Source organism: Sciurus vulgaris (assembly GCF_902686455.1).
Source record: "Sciurus vulgaris genome assembly, chromosome: 4".
Classification (NCBI taxonomy): domain Eukaryota; kingdom Metazoa; phylum Chordata; class Mammalia; order Rodentia; family Sciuridae; genus Sciurus; species Sciurus vulgaris.
In genome coordinates, this window is record NC_136464.1 from 55,132,255 (window position 1) to 55,142,930 (window position 10,676).

The following is a 10,676-nucleotide window of genomic DNA, read 5'->3' on the forward strand; positions in this document are numbered from 1 at the left end:
CTCTCCTGCCCGGTGACAGCGGCTTGGCCCCGCCCCTCTTGAGCCCCGGAACCCTCCCGGCAGAACACCGAGCCGTGGCCACGCCCCCTTTCTGGAAGGGATCCGCGGCAGCTGCAGCTGCCAAGGTCGCTGAGGGCGCTCGCGGCAGGGGAGGATCAAGGAAAGACTTGTTTATTATAGGGTCGCGTTGCTGGGGGAGGGGGTAGCCTGTGACCGAGCTCGAGGGAGACTGGGGAGTGTGGGGGGCGGCGGGCAGGAAAAACTGTTACCCTAGCATCTGGGAGCCTGAAACCTAAAGGCACAACTGGGCGCACAGTGGATGCCCGTGGGACCGCGGCGCGGGGGGCAGACGTTAACCCGGCCGGCTCTCGCGCACGTACCCCACGCAATCCTTGCCTGAAGAAGATCCGGATGCGGGGTGGAATCCAAAGCCTGAGCAGCTCTGGGCTCCGTGCTCCCCCACCCCCGCGGTCCCACCTGCCTGTCGGCTTGTTACCCTACAGCCCCAGAGGATGGGTTCCTGAGATCCGTGCCCCACCCCCAAAACGAGCCTGGCCCCCAGCCCTGTCCGCTCCCGCTGCACTACTGTTCCCAAGGAGAAGCCTTGGGTAGGTAGTCATAGGAATTCGTTTACGGGCTCCGGCTCCTAGCGCCTGGTCCAGGGGCTGAGAACAGGGACCCACAACAGACCGACACACTGACCCACCCGCGGGCCCTAGGGACTGACAGCAGCGCTGCCCGGCCCCCGCCTGCTGCGGCCGAGAGCCCGGGGCGTCCGTCAGGTCCTAGAGCCCTTTGTCCCCGCTTTGTCTAAAAGACTCAGAATTCATCGGGACCGGGAAACCGATCTTCAGACAAGCATTGCAGAGAGTGCAATGGCCATCCCGGGTTTCGTCATTCAGGCGGGGCCACAGGAAATTTGGCCTGGCAGCGATGCTCTAGGGCCGATAGTGGTTGCTGAGGGTGGGAGGAGGTTTGGACGAACTCGACCTTTATTTCTTTAGAGGTTTATCAATCCAGGACACGCGGACACTGATGGAAGAGAAAACCAAACTTACATCAGACACTCTGGACCGCTGGTAGGAGCCAAACCTGATCGGATAGACGAGCCTCGCTCCAGGGCAGACTTGCGCGTGACATATGACACATGCCAGAGAAGTCAGGCCACTGCCATCTCCAGTCCCACCACACCCCCACCCCCAATTTTTATTTTTTTAAAAAAAGCCCGACTATGGGGCAAACTAAGACTTAGTACCGCAAAGGTCCAGAATCCAAGCCCTACACTCCAGCTCCCATTTACAGGTGGAGAACCACTTTGGGGACAAATTTATGGGCGGGGGCGATCAGGGGCCTCAGATTAGGAGATAGCTGCAGAATAGAATAGTCTTTAGCTCTGGGGCTTCCAAGGCCTGAACACTGACCACCTCTTCCTATGCCTCATCCTGTCCTTTAGGTTCTGCCACTTGCTGGGAGCCTTAAAGACACCAGATCAAGGTGATTAGATGAAGGAGGAAGAGGCTGGAGCAAATCACCCACGACTGTGGTGGAAAGAAAAGAGTTGGGGATGGCGGTGTGTGAGAGTCTTCCTGTTGCTCAAGAGAGAAGATAAGGGAATTAATCTACCAGAGGAGCATCCATTTTCCCATTAGGCTGACTGAGTTGGGGACACCTGAGCCAGCTGAACAGACTAAGGTGGTTTTCTTCTTTTTCTATTTTGTGTGGGACATGGACCCAGGGCTTGATGCATGCTAAGTACAGCACGCGCTGGACACTGAGCGTCACCGCTAGCCCTTCTTTTTCTTCTTTCTCTCTGTCTCTTTTTTTTTTTTTTTTTTTTTTGGACAGGAAAAAAAGAGAGAAATATTTCAGAAAAATTTTGAACATTAACTAAGAAAAACAGAAAAAAATTTAAGTGGATATTAATAAGCAAAAGTATCCAGAGTCAGTTTGGGAAGGTCAGTTTATTAGGAATCACTCATTCATCCATCATGGACTATGTGCCTAGAGGTGTGCCCAGCATCTTTTTTTCATTCACTGTCTCTTTAATACCTATTAATAAAACAGTTTTCTCCCCAATGGGAAGTGTGATGTTAATAGGCACTGGGTAATTTTCTTTTCAAAAGAAATCCATAAATGTTGCTCCCTGCCACCCCTAATAGTGGAGAGTGATGTACTCTACTACGAGCTACATCTCCAGCCCTTTTATTTTTTATTTTGAGACAGGGCCTTATCAAGTTGCCCAAGTTGACATCTAACTTGTGATCCTTCTGCCTCAGCCTCCCTAGTTGCTGGGATTACAGGTGTGTTCCACCCCTCTGGCTGGTTTCTCTTGTTTTTTAGTGTGTGTGGGGGGTGGGTAGAGGGAGGACCAGGGTCCTAGCCCTGGAGGTGTTTCCCAGAGTAGGAGGGAGTGTGTTTCAGAATAAACAACCTCCTGACAGAGGCTTAGGATGGAGGGGTCACTGGCTTCCCGTGTGACCCACATACTGAGATGGAGGGGGACGAGGCCCTATATATTGTCTGCCAGGAGAACCTTTGAATCTAGAAGCAGGATTCCTTAACTTAACCCTCTGTGGAGCTGGAGTGAAGGGTCTCTGGAGCTGGAAAGCCTGATCGCTGCATCATACACCCTTTTCTGCCCTGAGCACTGCCCTCCACCCCCATGGAGCCCTTCTGGGAAGGGCAGTTCAGCTTCCAGCCTCTGAAACCAGGCTTCTGCAGAGCCCTCAGAGAACCTGTAAACTTGCATTTGGAGCTGGCTGCAGGCCAGGCTTGTCCGGACTTGCTTCCACCGGCGCCCCTACCCCAACCCTTCACTCTTAGATGCCTCCTCCTCTCACACTCTGCATATCTCTTATTAATGAGTGTTTCCACTTGGAACGCTCCAGGATAGTGTCCTGCTCATCTTGCAGTAGTCAGCACTGTCCAGGTACATAGTAGAGGCTCAGTCAATGTCCCTTGGATGAATAATGAATGAACACATAAATGGATGGCTAGGTGAAGCTCAAAGGTGGCTTCTTCCAGAATTGCACAGATCTACACCTGAATAGCCAGGATCTAGCTGGGCCTATGGGATGGCCTTTCAGAGGACCTTGATGCTACCTTCCAGTCCCCTTTCTGACAAGCACTGCCAAGGGCCTTGGACATGTTTGAACATTTCCATTTCAGGTGGGGTCTGGCAGCAAGGCTTCTAAGCAACTTAGTTTTTCCAGCTGGAACATAGTCAGCAGCCCTAGGAAGCGAGGGAGAGGTGGCACAGTACAGAGGACTTTCCCTTTAAGCCTTAAAATGGTATTTTTTTGTAGGGGGCAGACTGTGCTGGGGCTTCACCCCTGCTAGACAGATGCTCTATACCCTTAGCCTAAATATTTTTAATTGAGTTGAGGATCATATATGGAATTCACCATTTCAAAGTAAACAATCAGTACATTCAAAATGTTGTGCCACTGCCACCTCTGATTCAAAATATTGTCATCGCAAAGGGGACAGTGTACCCATCAAACAGTCGCTCATCTCAAAACACCTTTGACGTTACTTCTGAGTGGCTTACTCTGGAGAGTAGTGTTCCAGTGTGCAACATGGATTCTACATTGAGGTGACCCTGGTGGGAGACTGACCCACCTGCTAGCAGGAGTGGGCTATTGTTGCAACCTAGGCAACTCAGACTTCTGGAGCTGGTGACCAAGCCCCACGTTCCAGTCTCTGTGTCCTGGGCCCTGACCATGTAGAAACCCTGTCTCTTTCTGGGTTGTGCTCTATTCCCGTGGGACCCACTGCAGGCTGCAATTTAAAGTCAATGAGCACTCCCTCCCGGACACCTGCCCCTCCCTGTGCAGGCGGTTCCTGTCCCATGCACCCGTTCCCAGGGCCTCTGTCTGGCACATTGCCTCAGTCGGGTTTGGGAAGTTAAACCAGATCTTGGAGTGGGGGTGTGATTCTGGGAACCCCAGAATTCAAGATGGGAACCCCCGAAGGCCAGCCAGCTTGCCTGTACAACTTGCAGTGCCTCCTCAGTCCTTTGGAAACTTCTTCTGGGGATAGTGGAGGTGGAGTGGGGAGCCAGTGGGTCAGGGCTGTGGGGAGAGGGTGGAGTGTTGGTAGGAGGTGGAGACAAGAAGCGAGCAAAAGTCTTCCCAGGCCGTCTCTGGCTCTTTTACTTAAAACAACAACAAACAGCTTGGTCAAAATAGCAAGATTATAAAATGCACCTGGCTTCCTAGGACGGTTTTTGAAAAGCTGTGACAGCCTAGGGTTTCAAGTAGGGTTTTGATTGTTCTACTGAAGGGTGAGTTAAAAACTCAGTGGGGAGTCTTTTTGCAAATGAAGCTGCTTTTTGAAATGGAAATACTAACAATACAATGTATTGCAGCCTTTCAAAGAAGCTTTTAAAATTTGTTATCTACGAGCACCCTGAGGAACAAATATAGTGACTTCTACAGACAGGACACTAAAGCCCAGAGAGCCCAGTAATCCTTCCATCAGCCTGGGGCTTTCAAGCCTAATTAATAATTGGAATCAGGATTTGGGGTGTAGTAGAGCTCGAGGTTAGCATGCACAAGGCCCTAGGTTCAGTCCCCAGCAAGCACATGCACATGCACTTGCACACACACACACACACACACACACACACACACACCCCAACACACACCCCAAATTGGAATCACTGGGGGAGGTCATTTCCACAAGCCCAATCTGAACTGGGCAGGTTAGGCGTGATCCTATTATACAGAATCATCTAGGAAATTCTGTGCTCATTTTTAGTTAGGATGTCTGTTTTCTTGGACAGAAAAACAGGGCCTGGAATGAAAGCTGGGTGGCTCCCCAGCCTATCAAAGGCCTCCTTGTGGAGGCAGGGTGGGTTATGGGTGGGTGAGGGCATACAGCTGCAGAGACAAGGCCCACACATGACAATAGTGAGCTCACAGATGGCCAATTCTGTTACAGAGTCCTAAGTTTCACAAGAAGTCATTTCCTCTGGGGACAGGGCAGAGGTAGTGTTAACTCCACAAAGGGCTGGCTTGATAAACCACTCATGTCCACCGACTGAAAGAAGACTTGGGAGCTGGGAGAGCAGCTTTAGGATTCTGCAGACCCATGTTTATTCCCGTCAATAGCAGAGGTCCCCACAGCCCACTCATCTCATTCCCACCAACCAGGGTGATCAAGGGAGTTGCCTGAGCCAGGTTTAAAACCTTGTCCTTCTGTCTCTTCATTAACCAGTGGTTCTCTAGAAGGAACCCCATCTGCTTTAGTACCAGCTTTCTGCCAGCTTACTAGAATCCTCTTCCATCCTGGGACTGAACCCTCATGAAGAAAGAAAGTAATGAAGGAGGAGGGCTAGGCAGCCCCCTCTTATTTAGTACCTGAAGCCTAAGTTAAATGACCGGTCATTTCCTGAGGCCAGCCCAGGCCCTGCCAGTCAGGGGACAGAAGTTGGTAGGCCTGAGTTGACTGTTGCGCACCAAGGATGAACAGGCTGTGCAGCCCTGATGCAGTCCCCAGAAAGCAAAATGTGTCTTTGAAGCCCAATATTTTTATGAAAAACAATATAACTCTGCATTCTATTTTATATTTTATCTGTTAATTTTAGTAGCGAACTTTTAAATTACTTACTATTGAAAGTAATCTCTCCCTCCAAAAATATGTTAATAAAAAGAAACACTGTGTTTATCCTGTGGCTTCATGAAGTTTTAAGATTTTCATAACCCAGTTTTGAAAATTCAGAGCTAGAGAATCTCAAAGGCCTCTTCAACCTCCACAAGGACCACAGCAAAGGAAAAAGATATGACAAGTTCAGTGAACCTGCTGTTCCAAAAATTCCAGGCCAAAAAAAGACTAAGAAAAAAATGACCGGGTTTGGCCTGTAGGGGGTTCACAGTCAGGGGTCTGGAGGAGGCCTCCCTAGTGGAGAAGGCCTCTACAGAGGGCTCAGCACTTTCTGAGGGTCTCCAATTGTCAAATATCAAAGGGGGAATGGGGGGGCGGGGAAGGATGGACTTTGTTCCTCAAGCTAGGGAGTTGCGGGGTGATGGCAAGGATGATCAGATGTCACAGTGTGGGCAGCCAGAACCCAGGCTTACCGATGGCCTAGACAGCCAAATCAGCTTACTTTCTTTTTCTCTTTTTTTCAGAGAAGAAACTGTATGTGTGTGGTGGGGGAAGGAGGGCTGTCCAGCCTCTGAGTCTCCCAAGGGGCTGGGGTGGTGAATAGGGCCAGATTAGGGTGTTTCAGCACAGAGATTTGCTCTCACTTTTAGGACTCTGGCATTAGAATGAACCTTAAAGTGTTCGAATGTTAGGGCCAGCAGGCCTGGGGGTGAACCCTGTCTGCTTCCCCACTCTACTGAGGAGGAACTGAGCCTTAGGAGATGCAGTTAGGCCTCAAGAAATTCTCAGGAATTTTTCTTGCCCTTCCTGGGAACCCCTTCCTCACCCCTTTGTTAACCCTCTAACTCACCCAGGAAATGCATTTTTTTTTTTTTTTTTTTTTTTTATCTCCAGTGACCTTAGAAGTCAAAGGTTTGGGAAACTCAGGTCTGTGCAAAAGGCAGTCACCCAGGGTCCGCATTCTGGACCTTTCTTTGGAATTCTTTAACTGGCAATTGGCAGGAGCTGCCAGTCCCACCTGACAATTTTGCCACCTCCTCACAAAGATCTTTGACCCATATGGGGTTTCATATCCTTTAGGATTTTTATACTCTGCTAGTAAAAGTCATATTTGCACAGCATATGTGGACAGGTCAGGGTTCATCAGTATTATTTTACAGGTGAGAAAATGAAGAAAGTTCAGATAGGTACAGTGACTTGCCTAAGGTCACACAGCCAGTCAGCATGTCCTGATCCTTGGCCACCAAGGCTTCTAATTATCAGCCAAAAGGGAATATAAAGGCTGGAAGGGGGGATGTGGAAGGGGGTGCAGAACAGGTGGAATGGACACCTGCAATCCTATGGAGTTGTTGACACAAAAACTTTCTCTGGGGTTGGCTCTTGTTTTATCTGATCAAGTTCTTCCTCCTCTTGCAGAATTCAGCAGGGCCTAGCCGTGCTGACTCAAATGGCTAGGCAGATTGACACCCAGGGGTTTCCCTCTGGCTAGACACCTTCAGTTCCAGAAGTAACAGTGATTTTCTCACCACATTCCCCCCTCCCAGAATTCTCTCCCTGAGGACTCAGATGCCCCACAGCAAGGCCCATCTGGGAAGGTGTGAGAAGGGGGACCCCCTTCTGGCTCTAGCTGTTCCATTTGCATCCACAGAGAGACAGACATTGACACAGGAACCCAGGAACTACTGCTGATTTATTTATTTATTTTTTTTTTTTTTAATTTAAAATACAAATGCAGAAACCGGTCTTGGTCTTGGTCGCCCATGCCTGTGACCACGCTACTGGGGAGGCTGAGGTAGGATGATCCCAAGTCTGTGCCCTGGCTCAGCAACTTAGGGAGACCTTGTCTCAAAATAAAAAATAAAAAGGATTGGGATGTAGCTCAGTGGTAGAGGGCCCTGGATTCAATTTCCAGTATCCAAACCAAACCAAAAATGTAGAGAAACAAAAACTTGTAGGGTCGGCTCTGGGAACTGGTGCCTACAAGAGCTTAACCCACTTTCCTGAGGTCCGCAGTGGCTTATCTGGGGCCAGGGGGGATCAAGGCAGGGAAGACCCCCGCTCCCTCCCGCTTCTCTCCCACAGCCGAGGTGCGCCTACAGGGGAGCCTGGCCGCTGAGGTGACAGATGCTGAGCAGCTGACTTGGGGGAGGGGTCTTTCCCCACCACCCCCTGCTGGGGGGTAGCGAGAACGTGACTTGGAGAACGTGCGTCTGGGGAGGGGGGAAGGCTGGGGATTGAAGGCGAGTGGGACCAGGAGAGGGGCGGGGCTGACCCGACCCCGCCCCCCGCGAGAGAAGGTAGGCTCCGCCCACCTCCCGGGAGGAGATGCTGAGCTCAGCGCTTCGGGGGCGGCTGCTGAGTGGGGGCGGGGCGGCGGGGCCGGCGCCTTTCTGGAGAGGGCGAGGGGGAGGGGGAGACGGAGAGGCCGGGAGGCCCTCACAGCCCTGAGGCCGTAACGAGGGGGTCCTGCTAACAAAGCCATCTCTGTTGCGCTGGGGGAGGCCTCCTGGGTGCACGCAAAACCTAAGGGGTGTGCGTGAGGGGGTTATCTGTGAATCACTACCCTAAACCCTGGCTTAACCCGTCAGAGAGGCCAAACCGCTGTGCTCCCTGACCTCCGGGTTTCCGTGGTGGTGTTAGGGCGCAGGGGAGCAGGGCCTGCCCCTGTAGGACTGCAGTTCAGCATGGCCCCAGCCACCTCCAGCAGGGACTTTTATTTAAGGCAGCCTTGTAAAGAGCAGAGCAGATCAGCTTGGGAGGGGAAGCAAGCAAACCCTTTGTCCCCACCTGGCACAAATGGTTACCCAGGGCAAGTGGGTGGGGGCTATTTTTGAGCTGACCTACATACCTATTTGCCTCTTTATCTTTTTATTATCACACATGGTTATTATGGGAGCTTTTCTTTAGCACTTGGTGCAGCCTCCGTGTTTGCTGAGGGCTGCACAATGAAGCGTGTTGCCTCACTCGCCCAGGAAGTTTTAAGAGTGTCTGGGCCTGGGAAGAAGGGCATCAATGGGCCTGCAGAAGCTTCCCCAAGCTCTTTCCCCGTGGAACAGCATCCCAGCCCTGATACAGCAGACTCCAGAGCTGGTCAGCTGTGGAGGCAGAGAATGAGATTCAGATTTGGTAACACTGTCTCTGGGTTTTCCTGGGGACTTCCTAAAGCTTTAGGAAGCTTTAGGTTTTTGCCAGGTTTGACCCTGTGATCCTGCAGCCCCACACTATAGCTTTCCTTTATAAATGCAGTGACAGCCACAGAGAGGAGTGGTCAGACGTGGTTTGGGGTTTGCTGCACTGATTGTAGAGACACCTCTATTTTCTTAGGTCCAGGTAAGGAGAGCTCAACCTTTTGTTTGCCCTTGTTCAGCCTCAGTAGGGCCTCCCTCTCCATTGCCTTTAGAGAAAGTCTGTCTCCTTGCCTCAGCCCAGCAAGCCTCCAGGGTAGGCCCTTGCCTATCTCTAGATTCATCTCCCTCCCACAGCCCAGGAGGGGGAAATCACATATGCTTCTAATTACCTCCGAAAAGCTCTTAAATTTTTCATAAAGTACAGTATGCCTAGCTTTGTGTATACACTTTGCACGGTAATATGTGTGTAGATGTGCAAAATATATACAGCCACAGAAGGTGGATCATAAAGAGAACATCAACAAGTATAAGCGTATAATTTACAGTATTTTTATCATGCTAAAGAGAGGCAGACATATAGACCTGGAAGTGAGGCTGTCAGAGGTAAGATAGATTTCTATCTTGTCTTATTGTGTGCCCCCTCTGGGGCAAGGAATCCTTGGCTCCTGAGAAGAGTTGGGGAGGGGGATGCTTACACACATTAACCTGCTTTCTTTCATTGGGATTTTCCTTTCAACACTGATATAATTGGCTTTGCCCAGGTTCCCTGTGCCCTGAGGGGTGCCATTCCTCCGAGGTCTCAATCTCCTTCCAGTTTGTTCCTACCATCACAACAATTACAGTCAGCCCTCCATATCCATGGATTTGACCAACTGTGGATTGAGAATATTCAGGAAAGAGAAAATCACATCTGTACTAAACTACATTCCTTGCCATTATCCCTGAACAATACAGTATAACAGCTATTTACCTAGCATTTATCTTGTTAGGTATTGTAAATAATCTAGAGATGATTTAAAGTATATCAGAAATTAGGCATAATTTATATGCAAATCCTATGCCATTTTATATAAGGGACTAGAGCAACTAGAGTGTGGGTGGGTTGTGGTATCAGCAGAGAATCTGGAACTTATCCTCCATGGATATCAAGAACAACTGTACTACCTGAACATGGTCACACACACCTGTAATCTCAGTGGTTTGGGAGGCTGAAGCAGAAGGATCGTGAGTTCAAAGCCAGCCTCAGCAGTTTAGCAAGGCCCTAAGGATGTGGCTCAGTGGTTAAACCCCCTGGGTTCAATCCCCAGTAAAGAACAACTGTATTTCTCTCAGATGTCCTAGCTGCCACCCACTGTGTCAGCTCATCTCTCCAGGCCAGGGTCCTTCAGGATGCCCTCCATGAACAGATTTGGGAAGATCCGTGCCCCTTTCTGGGGAATGAAGGACTGGTCATCAAGGCCAGAGCAGAGGCAGCCTACATGACTGCAGCTGAGTTGTTTTCTTCTCATTCAGTAGCTTATATTAAAATGATCCTGTCCCGGGTCTGATGCCCCATCAGACTGTGAACTCCCTCTAGTGAACATATATTTTATTATTTTTTTATTTTAAAATTATTTTTGATTTTTTTTTAGTTGTTGATGGACCTTTATTTTCATTCATTTATTTATACACAGTTCTGAGAATCAAACCCAGTGCCTCACACATGCTAGGCAAGCCACAACCCAGCCCCATGAACATTTATTTTAGATTTGTGGTGCTGGGGATTGAATCCAGGGCCTTGTGCTTGTGAGGCAGGCACTCTACCAACTGAGTTATATCCCCAGCCCTATTTTAGATCTTTAAACACCTCACCATTATCATACCACTCCCCTCTACATACCCTGTCCCAGTGTCAGAAACATATGGTATATAGACACAATGAGGATTTGACCCAGAATTGAA

General features: G+C 49.8%; 1 long non-coding RNA gene across 1 annotated transcript; it reads left to right on the forward strand.

Moving 5' to 3' along the window:
- Nucleotides 1-131: 131 nt before the first annotated feature.
- On the forward strand, nt 132-1,693 carry LOC306659525. Its single transcript, XR_013763324.1, has 2 exons — nt 132-1,079; nt 1,454-1,693. It is a non-coding gene; the product is annotated as an uncharacterized lncRNA (long non-coding RNA).
- Nucleotides 1,694-10,676: the final 8,983 nt, after the last annotated feature.